The sequence below is a fragment of the Podarcis liolepis genome (genome assembly GCF_965112155.1).
Source record: "Podarcis liolepis genome assembly, chromosome: 16".
Classification (NCBI taxonomy): domain Eukaryota; kingdom Metazoa; phylum Chordata; class Lepidosauria; order Squamata; family Lacertidae; genus Podarcis; species Podarcis liolepis.
Window position 1 is genome coordinate 30,077,084 of NC_139567.1, and position 12,790 is coordinate 30,089,873.

At 44.6% G+C, this 12,790-nt stretch overlaps 1 long non-coding RNA gene across 1 annotated transcript; it reads right to left on the bottom strand.

Moving 5' to 3' along the window:
* Positions 1–882: 882 nt before the first annotated feature.
* Positions 883–12,746, bottom strand: LOC310695335. The gene is made up of 3 exons (XR_014520010.1): positions 9,048–12,746; positions 6,112–6,210; positions 883–5,944 (listed from the first exon to the last, which is right to left on the bottom strand). It is a non-coding gene; the product is annotated as an uncharacterized lncRNA (long non-coding RNA).
* Positions 12,747–12,790: the final 44 nt, after the last annotated feature.

Sequence of the window (12,790 nt, forward strand, 5' to 3'; positions counted from 1 at the left end):
ACCAGTTTCTGGAAACCACAGGATGGGAGAGGGCTTGTGCTGAGGTCCTGCTTGCAGGTTTCCCACAAGCATCTGGTTGGCCACTGTGCGAACAGGATGTTGGACTAGATGGGCCCTCTGTGGCCTGATCCAGCTGCATGCTTTACCCCCAAAGAATTCTGGGAACTATAGTCTGTTAAGGGTGCTGGGAATAGTAGCTCTCCAATTGATAAATTTCAGGATTCTTTGGGAGGAAGTTGATTGCTTTAAATGTAGGGTGTGGATGTGGCTTTAATACAGTGGTACCTCAGGTTACATACGCTTCGGGTTACATACGCTTTAGGTTACAGACTTCGCTAACCCAGAAATAGTACCTCGGGTTAAGTACTTTGCTTCAGGATGAGAACAGGAATCATGCTCCGGCGGCGCAGTAGCAGCAGGAGGCCCCATTAGCTAAAGTGGTGCTTCAGGTTAAGAACAGTTTCAGGTTAAGAACAGACCTCCGGAACGAATTAAGTACTTAACCCAAGGTACCACTGTAGTCCCATTTTGGCACCAGTCCTGTCAGCTCTCACCATCTGAAGTCACTAGCAGAGGGTGTGATGTTTTAGAGATGTTTTTCACAGCAGATATTAATATTTAATATCTCATAAAGTAATATTCAACTTTTCTATAGCAGGTGTCAGTGTACATATTTTTAGCAATTTCCCGTATACTTTCAGCTTAGAATTCCATTGTGGTCCCTTCATGGTGTGATGTGCTTCAAGAAAAGAGGAAACAGGTACCAAAATCTCTCTTTCTAACTTTTCAGTAAGTTACATTGGTTACATTTTTATAGACATTTATTTCTTCTGTTTTTTGCCTTTGTTTGTGTAAAGGCTGTGTAAAGGCTTTGTGTAAGCAACCCTGTAAAGTTAGCTACTGTTGTTATGCCCATGGATCAGGAATAGGAATCCTATGGCTCTTCAGGAACTGTTGGACCATTTTTCTTAATCATTGGTCATGTTGGCTGGAGGTGAAGGGAGTTGGTGTCTGGAAGTCCACAGGTTAGTCTCACCTGTGATAAAAGCTTTGTAAAATTAACTTAGATTCATTGCCATTCAGTTGGGCCTCATTCTGAGTCAACATGATTGCAGTTGGGATGTTTGACTAACTTAGAAGGAAGATTTTTTCCCAGGATGTGGTTGATGTTTTCCTAAACCACTTGAAGGGAAGCTCATACATCATTTTTCTTGCCCTCCCAATCTGTAAACTGCCCCCACATATTTGTCTATGATGGGCACTGGGTTTATCTGCACTGTGTGTATAGCCAACCAGTAGAGGGCAATGCAGCCATACCCAGTCAGGAAGTTTGTGTTCATACTTGGTTTACTGCACACTTACTGCGCTTCCTGTGCTGGGTTTTTAATGTATGTTCACATGAGGTTGTCCAAAATGCAGGTTGTTATAAGATACTACTGCTTGATGCTCTTTTTCTCAAACCAGCTTCGTGATTGCTGGAATAGCCCAATTGGTAGATTGAGCATGAAACTATAATCTCAGGGTCGTGGGTTCAAGCCCTACGTTGGGCAAAAGATTCCTTCATTGCAGGAGTTGGACTAGATGACCCTCACAACATTTTCTAACTCTACAATTTTATGATTCTGTGATTCATACCAGTTGTAATCCATTCATCTCTCTTTGCATAGGGAAAAACATCAGTGCCCTCTAGGTTGCTAATGTGAACATTCCCTTAGTCAGACCATCATATCCCTCTCTTATAATACTAGAACTCAGTGGAGCCATTCAATGAAGCTGAACGTTGGAAGATTTAGAACAGACCAAATGAAGTCTTTATACATGCAGCACATAGCTGAACTATGGAACGAACCCACTCTTGCAGGAGGCAGTGATGACCACCAACTTGATGGCTTTAAAGCAGGATTGGACAAATTCATGGAGGAAAGGGTTATCGTCTTTAGTGATCACTCATAGCCGAGTAAGATTGTCTTCCATGAACATGGTCTTAACGGCGTGTCCATAAGTGACTGTGGAGGTCAATTCTGGATCCACACCTCCTTCCACAGTGGGGGCATAGGTTTCCGGGTGGGAGTTGATCATGGAGAGGGCTTGCCAAATATGCCTTCCTCTTAGTTCGTTTCTCACTTTTGTCCTGAGTTCGAGAGTCTTCAAAATCCATGGGTAAAGGCTGTTGTCCAACTGGAGCACTCACATGCCAGTGTTTTCCAATTGTCAGTGTTTATACTACATTTGTTTAGATTTGCCTTGAGAGAGTCTTTAAACCTCTTTTATTGACCACCAACATTATGCTTTCCATTTTTAAGTTTGGAATAGAGTAGTTGCTTTGGAAGATGATAATCCGGCATCTGAACAACATGACCAGTCCAACGAAGTTGATGTTGAAGAATCATTGCTTCCACATTGGTGATCTTTGCTTCCTCACATTGGTTTGCCTGTCTTCTCAAGTGATATGTAAAAAAAATTGGAGACACTCTTGATGGAATCTTTTGAGGAGCTGGAGATGGCATTTATAAGTGGTCCACGTTTCACAAGCTTACAATAAAGTTGGTAGTACAGTAGTTTTGTAAACAAGTGTTTTGGTTTTCCTGCAAATGTCCCGGTACTCAAACACTCTGCACTTCAGTTGGGAGAAAGCTGCACTCACAGAGTTCAGGCAGTGCTGGATTTCTGCATCAATGTTGGCCCTTGTGGAAAGATAACTGCCCAGGTAGGAAAAGTGATTGACATTTTCCAAGGTTATACCGTTAAGTTTGATTTGTGGCGCTGCAGAGGGGTTGTTTTGTGCTTGTCATTGCAGCACTGTGGTCTTTTGGATGTTGAGTGATAGGCCAAGCTTTTTGTAAGCTTCTGCAAAGATATTTAGGATGGTTTGGAGGTCATCCTCTGAGTGTGCACACACTACGTTGTCATCAGCATATTGAAGCTCTGTGACGGAAGTTATGGTAACCTTACTCTTTGCTTTCAGCCTACTTAAGTTAAAGAGCTTTCCACCTGTTTGATATATGATATCTAGCCCGGTGGGGAGTTTCCCTTTGACAGTGTGTAGGATCATAGCAATGAAAATAATAAATAGAGTTGGGGCGATAACACATCCCTGTTTAACACCTCATCCCGCTGTGAATGGTTCAATTTGAGAGCCATTGTTATCTGTGATGGTTGCTGTCATAATATCGTGGAGGATGTTCACAAATTTATCTGGGCAGCCGAAGGACATGCCACAGGGCATTATGATTTACAGTGGCTATAATTGGCTACTAGCCACATTCTGGTGATAGTATGCCTCTGAATATTGCTTGCTGAGGAACACGAGTGTGCTGTTGCACTCTGGTTCTGCTTGCGGACTTCTGAGAATCTGCTTAGAGATTTTGATGATTAAGTGGTATATACGGTAAATCCTGTCTATATAAATTACCTGCTGGACCACTGTAGGAACAGGATGCTGGATTAGATTGACCTTTGGTCTGATCAAGAATCAGGGCTCTTCTTGTACAAGCATTTGATTCAAAAACTCAGTTTTCTACCTTTCTCCCCTTCTCTGGCTAATAACAGCTTTTGGGGGGCAGAGAACAATTGATATTTGTTTGGGATACGGTGTAGGGAAATGAGTTGAAAAATGAGTTGGAACTGCAGTACTTATTAAAATTCTTCCTCTCTTATGGATGCTTTTAATCATTAATAAAAGAGTGGTACGGGGGGATTGGGAGATCCAATCACAGAATTCCTACATTACATCTAGTTTTGTCCGAAGTCCAAAACAAAGCTGAACTCTGGAATCAGTTTCAGGGCCAAACCTAAGCTCTGGAAGACTTAGCAAGCAATAAAAGAGCTTTTCATACATGTGCAGAGTGCTCTTAGGTTCCAAGAGCTGCTTATGTAGATCAGTTATATTGCAGTCTAAAAGACACAACGCAAAAGGAAAAGCAATTGGAAGGCAGAAAGGGGAGAAAGCAACCTCAGACACTAGCTCTTAGTTATAAACTTCTCATAAGGAGCAGCTGCTGGAATGGAAATAATTCAAGGAGCCCAATGCTAATGGAGAGGCCTTGCTTCTTTGTGCTCCCTCTGCTGTGACCTGTTGAAGCGGCTGCTTCTGGGGGACAGTTGATGGAGTGAAGGTCCAATGGAGCTGGTCTTTTAGCAGAACTGATGGAGCAGGCCTGTTTTCCTCCTCTGCCGCTGCTGCAGCCAGGCAACAGCTAAGAGAAGGTGAAGCCTGATGGAGTTGGATTCTCAGCAGAGCCAATGGCCACCTAAAACTTACAAACGGGGAACTCTTACTTACAAGTACTGTACTGATTATTGCCTTAATAACGATCTCTGTCTTATTTACGACAGAGATCTTTATTAAGGCAATTATCAGTACAGGCTCAGCAGCAGACACAGTGCTCAGGAGTCATGATCCAGGAACAGGGTGAGATGTTCCAAACCGGAAAGAAGTAACAAAGATGTCCCAACAAGTTTCCCTGCCCCCCCCCCAAAACTTGTAAAGACAAGGTGTGGCATGCTCACTCCCTGTTCCCTGCACCACTGCACGGGGGGGGGGGGGCAGGGGACGAGCCCTTGGCCCTCCAGTGGTCACTGAACTACAGCTCCCATCAGCCCCACCAAGCATGGCCATTGGCCAAGGATGATGGGAGTTGGAGCTCAGCAACATCTGAAGAGCCCAAAAATCCTCACACCCATATTTATCATACAGTCATCTTAGCAATGCTGAGAAAGTTATCTGCAATCTTAACTGTAATAGTTGTGCCGGTTTAACACACATTTAAACTCTAATTATCACTGACAGCAATCTTTGCATCTCATTTCAACTCCCAACTTAAGATTTTCTCCATTATATACCTGCCAACTAAGATTTTGCTTCCCGCATATGGTGAAATGGGTGTGAGTCCACAAAAGCTTCATACTGTAATAAATTGGTTAGTCTTTAAGGTGCTACAAGGCTCTTTGTTGCTTTCACACACAAAAGTGGGCCCTTTAAGAGTGACAGTGACAACAAGAGGTCCATTGCCATGGCATTATTAAGGTGCAATACAGCTAAATTTCCAGCCCTGTTGATTTCAGTGGGGTATGTTTAACTCTATCATGGTGAAATCAACAACATTTAGAATTCCATTAACCATGCAAGGGATCATGTCCTACATCTGATTGATGTGAGTTTTGCTCTGATACAGTGGTTCCCAAAGGGGGCGGTACTGCCCCCCTGGGGAGCGTTGAGATCACTTGGGGGGCACTAAGAGGCAAGGGGGCTGCAGGGTGGCGCTGGGGGCATAAATGACTATCAGACTTTAAAAAGCTGGCATCACTGGATCCAGTTCATCAGTTTGGTTGAGTTAATTAAACTAAATGCTGTAGGTGTAATTGGATTTTGAATAAATGTGCAATTAATTGTTACAGTTTTGCATTTTACTGTGTTATTATTTTCCTTAGTGGGTCATGTAAACCACTATTCTGAATAATAATAATAATAATAATAATAATAATAATAATAATAATTTATTTATACCCCACCCATCTGGCTGGGTTTCCCTAGCCACTCTGGGTGGCTCCCGATCGAATATTAAAAACACAATACAGCATTAAACATTAAAAACTTCCCTAAACAGGGCTGCCTTCAGACGTCTTTTAAAAGTAGGATAGTTGCTTATTTCCTTGAAATCTGATGGGAGGACGTTCCACAATAATAATAATAATGCCTTTTATAGGGGAGGAGGCACTGGGAATGAGTTTATGGGATCAAAAATTTTGAGAACCACTGCTTTGATACATGTCTTGAAGAATGGACTACAATGATAATTCATAATCCATCCAATGACTAGTGGATTTTCTCCTCAGATTGGCCAGTATACCTGGATCCTCTTTCTTTTTTTTTTTAATGGAAGGAATGTAGATTTGCTGGCTTGAAGGAGTCACATAGAGCTAATTGTCCCACAGGAACTTTGTCCTGTAGAGGAAAAAAAACTTTGATCATGGAAAAAAAATTAGATAAATTCCTGCCCCTATAATTCCTGTTTATTAGCCCTGATAACAGGAATTGAGCTTCGATGTCCAAATAGGCAGTATACCTCTGGATACCCAATGCTGGGACCCAGTACATGGGGTGGCCATTACCTTGGTGCCTTCTTGGTGATGCCATCTGCTTCCAGAGTGCCTGGGTGGCCTTTATGGGAATTCTGGCTTTTGTGAACCTTTCTTGCGGTGCTGTTTAGTCTGAAAGAAGCAAGTTGATGGTGAATGTGCTATGCTGATATCCTACCTCAAAACAGGGAGCTGAATTAAAAGCCCCTTGAAATACAATCTAAGAGGTCACTGCCTCGAACTGAAATTAAATTTCAAGAAGTTTTGAGGCTGTGTTCTGAGCACCTTGGAAGCTTTTTGGGGATTCGTCTGTAGGAAGAGAAAAGAAAAGAAAAAAGTAGGAGCAGATAAGCTTTCCTTCCTTGGTCCTGAGTTGCAAGGGAGGGGGTCGAGGGTGTTTGTGGGTAGCCCAAGACACTTGGTCAGTTAATGTGAATGTGTTGCATAGAGCACATCCCAGGATTTTCTCCAGTGCATCTGCGCTCCTGCATCTCAGTTCACTGGAGTTAGAAAGAAAGTTTGGAAACTTCCAAGTGGAGGTACAGATTCCCCAGCTGCTGATAAGCTAGCTTTGCTTCCTAAACTGTGTGTCACGCAACACATTATTGTGCCGGCTGCGGTGAGTAGGGGCTGGAAAGGGGTTAGTTTAACCTCTGGTTTGCTAGTAAAACTGAATTGCAGTGTCACGAAATGATGTGTCACCAACATGAGAAGTTTGGAAAGCTCTGCTTTAGACCTTCTAGTCTCCTCAGACAGTGGCGTAGTGTGGGTTGTCAGCACCCGGGGCAAGGCAAGTAATTTGCGCCCCCTAACCCGTGGATTTGCGCCCCCAACCCGTGGATTTGCGCCCCCTAACCCTAACCCCCAGATGTTGTGCGCCTGGTGCGGCCGCCCCCCCCGCCCCCCCCCACTACGCCACTGTCCTCAGATGAAACATCCCTGAGTCCTTCACTTGAAGGATCACCTCACCCCACATGTATGTGCCCACTCTCCTGCCTCTATGGAACAGGCACTTTGACAAGGGCCATATCATATTCATTCCGCGCTTGCAAAGAATCAGTCCTGCAATGTGGTAGCACTTCAAACTCCCTGTCTATTGACATCAGGCGGGAGCCTTCACTGTATTGTTTTCAGTACCTGCTGGAAAAAAGTTTAGGCAAGCCCATCTAAGTATGTATGTATGTTTGTTGGTTTAAAAGTTGCTGGCTTTATTTGTATTTTTTTAATATCACTTCAATATCAGCTTGTTTTGTATGCTTGATGAATGGTTTCTGTAAACTGTTTCAATGGCATTGTTGATTAGTATAGAAAACTTGTTAGATAAATAAATATGACCACATTCGCCTTGCAGGGCTCAGCATAACCGCTCTTGAACTCTGCAGCCAGTTGCCTTTTCGGCCCATCAGCCTTCCCCCGCAGCTCTACTATTTGTGATATTCCATCCTGTGTCATCTGCAAAGGCCTTAAGTCTGATGGATTGGAATGTATCCAATATTCACCCTACTCAGAGTAGACCCATTGAAACGAATGGCTATGACTGAGCTTAGCTCTGTCCATTTCATATGGATATCACCTGACAATCTCTCTTGCAGACTTTGCAAGTTCAAGGTGACTTATTCCAAGAAGAGATCTGGAGCCTATTATTTCTAATCTCCACCTCCTCGCCTTTCTCTCTCTGCCGGCTCCTCCTGAGCCAATCAGGGAGCTTCCAGGGCTGGGTTTGAAGGGCTCCTCCCTCCCAAAGTGCAAAATTACACCTCTCTTTCCTAAGCCTCGCTCTGTAAACAGCAGAGCCCTTTGCTTTCATGTGTGCAGCGATTAAAAAGGGGGAAAGGAAAAACAGAGGAGGATTGTCGCTTACTCAGCAAAGCTGGTTTAGAAAATGTGGCCGGCTTCCAGATTGCTGGGTGCATTTGCATCGATGTGACTGAAGGGCTTCACTGAGCCTTCTCTCGCCTGCACAGCCAAGAGGTGCCCGGTATTGACATCTAAAATTGCAGCAGGCTCCACAGTCCTGTAAGTTGCCGGCTGTTTGAATTTGGGGGTGAGGGTGGTGGTTTCTTTTTTTTCCCCCTTTCCCAGATTTTCTTTCTGTTTTGCTTCCTCCAACTTTGTGGTTCCGAGTTTGCTCCTTTGATTTGACAGTTGGCACAGGGACTCGCCTTCTGGACCCCTCTGCTGGTGGCTAATTTTTTTGCAGGAATAAAAAAAGTGCAGGGCCTCCCTGTGATGAAGGGATGAATGAATGATGCAATCCTGAACAGGCAAAGCATCAGCATCTGTCCTGATGCATGCAGGATGTTCAGGATGCCTCGCTCTGAGGTTCTGCTTTCCCTCTGAGGAAGGATGGGTCAGAGAGAAGCTGAATTCAAACTATCAACAGTACTGGTTAGAAACAAACAGAAATTTCAACTTCCATATAAATTGTCTGAGGATAGCAGGTAGATCCTGCTTCTTAATACTTAAGAACAGCTGGATCAGACAAAAAGTCCCATCTAGTCAAATAGTGTCTAGCCAGACAATCTTTCCAGGAAGCCCTCAAGAAGCGATGGTGATTCCAGTGATTTGGCTGTCAGAGGTATGCACTCTCTGACCATGGAGGTTCTCTGAGTCAACTTTTGCCAACTTGGTGGCATCCAGCTGTTTTGAACTACAACTCCCATCAGCCCCAGCCAGCATTCTGGCTGGGGTTGATGGAAATGTAGTCCAAAACAGCTGGATGCCACCAAGTTGGCAAATACTACATTAAGCTATTGTCACTAAAAGTTCTGTTATCTTTTATTTTCCATTGATTTTTCCCTATCATTTTTAAAAGCTACACACAGTGCATTCCTAACAATCCTACTCAGAAGTAAGTCCCAACGAATCCTGTGGGGCTTACTCCCAACAGGTAAGTAGGGTTAGGACCGCAACCTTAAGCTACTTAGTTAATTGCACACTGAGTGAAGAAAGCAGTTCAGGTCTTTTACCCACAAGGGTGAGTGCATTAAAAGCCGATCTGAGTGAGGTCATCCGTGCCAGAGAGAAAACACAAGCTAATGTGGAGGGGAGGCTTTTTAAAAGGAAGACTATTCTTCTGGAAGAATAAATTATGTAAGAGCCCTCCCATTCCCCAAAGCTGCAATCCTGTACTCAGTTATGTATGCACACAGAAGGGCCCTCTTGTTCCAGCGGGAAGCATATGATGTAACTTGGTGTAGGATTGCAACATCTGTTTGTGTATGCTCTCTTCTCACTGAACTGTTTGCCCTTCTCAGCCTTTCAGCACTAAGGACAATGCCCCAGACTGGTCAGCAGTTCAGTGAGGGCATAGAAAGTGTGGGGCAGGGGAGATATGGACACCCAGCAAACTGGGATTCATAAGTAGACCACGGAATCACCCTGATTACAGGAAGCCTCTCCCAGATCCTGCTAATTCCAAGCTTTCCAGGACCTACTTGCATACAGGCTATTTTATGCCTCCACCAGGCCTAGAAACTTGAAGGTTTTCTTTTTAAATCTAAAGTTCTCAGGAAGCTGGGTTTCTTCCAAGGGCAGATACCAAATGCCACACAGAAAGCTTGCAGCCTGGCTGGAATCAGATTTTATGACTAGCATGGTATGACTTGTTTTCTGAAGATAGAAAAGGGGGAAATGAACACTTCTCATGCAATCTGTCAAATGCAAATCATAAATTGAAGTGTGCTGTAATTACTGGTTCACTTCAGAAGCTGTTGTTGTTGTTGCTTTTTACCCAAGATCTGGTCCCAAAGTAGTTTATTTATTAAAATTATTGTGTTCATGTCCTACTTGTGGGCTTCCTTTGAGGAATCTGGCTGGTCCTTGTGGAAATAGGATGCTGAGCTCACCCTTCCCAAACACCCTATGCCAGAACAATCAAACAAACAAAGCAATCCAATTCATTCTCACTTCCCCCATTCTGTTTTCTTCTTTCATCCACACCCCTAGCAGACCAGGAATGGGACCATCACCTTGCTGCAACTACGTAGGTTTGGGTCTGGCCAGTGTCTTTGTGGGAGACGGCTTAGGAACCACATGTTGACCACCTTGGGTTTTATGACAGAAGAAAAGTAGGATATAAATGTACAGAAATAAACAAAAATAAAGAAAATATAGTGAAACCACATAGCAAGAGGTGGTGACGCCCACTAGCTTGAATGGATTTAAAAGAAGGTTAGACAAAGGGTTTGTCCACACTTCTGCTTGTTCCATGCCTGGAAAGCAAGGGCCTACGAGGTTTTCTGTTTGCCCCACTGCTTGCCCCAGGAAAACCCACTCTTTACTGCTAGATCAGAACAAACGTCAATCCGCAGAGAACCTGACTGATGTTTGTTCCGATTCAGTGGTAAGGATCAGGTTTTCCTGGGAGAGAAGTGGTGAGACGAGCAGGTGTGGACAAGCCCCAAAACAGAGGAGGATAAGGCTAGCAATGGCTACTAGCCACAATGGCTATGTCTTACCTCTGCTGTATGTCTCTGAATGCCAGCGAGACTGATGGGAGTTGCAGTCCAAAACACCAGGAAAGGGGGGGGGCAGGTTTGTGAAGTCTGTCCTAAGGTCATTTCTACGAAGGCATAAATAATAATAGTGAAGCAAAACACTGACCCCAAACCACATCTTTTTATTACTGTGTTAATAATAATGCTTCTTATTTCTACAAATCACAGCCTGTGACTGTTTGTAACATCTCTGTGTGCCCCATGAAATCCTGATCCTGCCCAACTCAGGGAGACACCAAACTAAATGCAACCTGCAATCCATGGATCATGGCCATTGAAGCGGTTGGCAGTTTCCCTCTTATCGTAATCCCAGGCAGCCAGCAAAAATCGGGAGGGGATTATCAAGGTCCTGGCTGGCCATTGGACATGGCTGTAGGAGCAGCATATGGTTCAGTGGGTTGCGTTGGCTCTTGCTATTGCCTGCAAGCTCCTACTTTTTCCATATACTGCTAGCTGAGTTGCTTTTGATGCCACAGAATACTCCTACACATCCAGAGTTCTCAAGGGAAAGATCTGAGCAGAAGGGTGTTGACAGTGCAGTTGCTGTGAAGGAAGTTTAGGGAAAGGATCATTTGGATATGAGAGGAAAAAATCCAACAGGGCTTAGGGGTAGGAGGGGCTGGCTGCTGTTGATAGAAAGGAAGGTTTGGGGATGGATGAGCAGGAAGTGAAGGAAAAGAAAGTCCAAAAGAATTGCAGGGAAACTAGAATTGGATTCATTTGCATATTGGTCATATGCAGCCATGTCTAGAGGTCAATATGAAATACAGTTTATGAAACTGCATTATCTGCATAAGCTTTGAAGCCAGGTGTGCATTTCTAAATTTCTCAAAGAGCCTTGCTTGTAGATTTCCTGAAGCCATAGCCTCCACTTTGCAAAATCTCAAAAGTGTTTTGTATGCACCAGCTAGGGCTGATGGGAGTTGTAGTCTAACAGTATCTAGAGGACACCAGGTTGATGTTAACCCTCGATGTCCATGTTTGGAAAAATGAAAAATCCAGACTCATGGTTCTGACTGAGCAGCAGGACCCGTTAAGTCTCCATAACCTTCTCAACTTTTGCAAGAAGGATTGGCTTGTTGAAGAAGATCCTCTTGCAGTATGTCTGGCGCCAACGTCACTTTCTGGCAACCTCATCCTTGCCTTGCATCATATGGTCCTGTTGCAACCCAGCCTTGGACGGTGGGCGTTACATCATGATTTGAGGACATTATGACGCAGATGCCTTGGCACTGCCCTCCAGGGTCGCTCTTTCAAAACTGGCAGCCCAGCACAGAGCTCTGGGTTCTGGTTGGATGTTCAGCCTTCCCTAGGGCCTGGAAAAAACCTCAGGTAGCTGGGCCTGTTCCAAAGATGTCAACACGTGCCTTGCTGACTCTATTGTGCAATGTTGCGTCACTGCGCAAGGTGTCCCAGCCCTGCCCCAGAGTCAAAGCTCCCTCCTCCCACCCCACTGCAGCTCTGCCTGGCTCAGAACCAACAGGCAAGTCAAGGCTGCAAAGCAGGCTATGAGGCCTACCAGGACAGCAAGACTGTTTCAGAGTCTGTCTGTATCCGCACCACAACAAACGTAAACCTCCTTCGTTCATAGCTGCACCTTACCCAGGAAACCCTGAGAACTGCAGTGCACATCTGGAGGGCAGAGTAGTGCCCTCCAGATGCTGCAGAATCACAACTCCCATCATCACCCCTGTCCGTCAGCTGTGTTGTCTGCCGGGGCTGATGGGAGTTGTGGTCCAACAACCACCATGTTGCTTGCCCCTGTATAGAATTCTCAAGACCAAATGATGCTTCAAAATATTCTTTGGACTTAGCTATGGCAATAAAAGTGATGTGACAGCCAGTTCCTAGTCAGTTGTAGTGGTAACCGTTGTATCAGGGTATCATCAGGGGGCAATACAAGGAAATTGGAAGCCTCTAAGTCAGCCTTTCTCAGGCTTAGGGCCCCAGATATTGTTGGACTACAACTCCATCCCTAGCTACAAGGATCAGGGGTCAGGGAGTTGTAGTCCAACAATATCTGGGGACCCCAGTTTGAGAAAGGCTGCTCTAGATACATGGGTAGTTGGTATGGGGCCCTCCATAAGTTGTTGGGCTACAACTGACATCACCCCTGACCATTGGGAAATGAAGTCCAACAATATTTGGAGGGAATCATATTGGCTACCCCTACTCCAATACTTTGGCCACCTCATGAGAAGAGAAGACTCTCT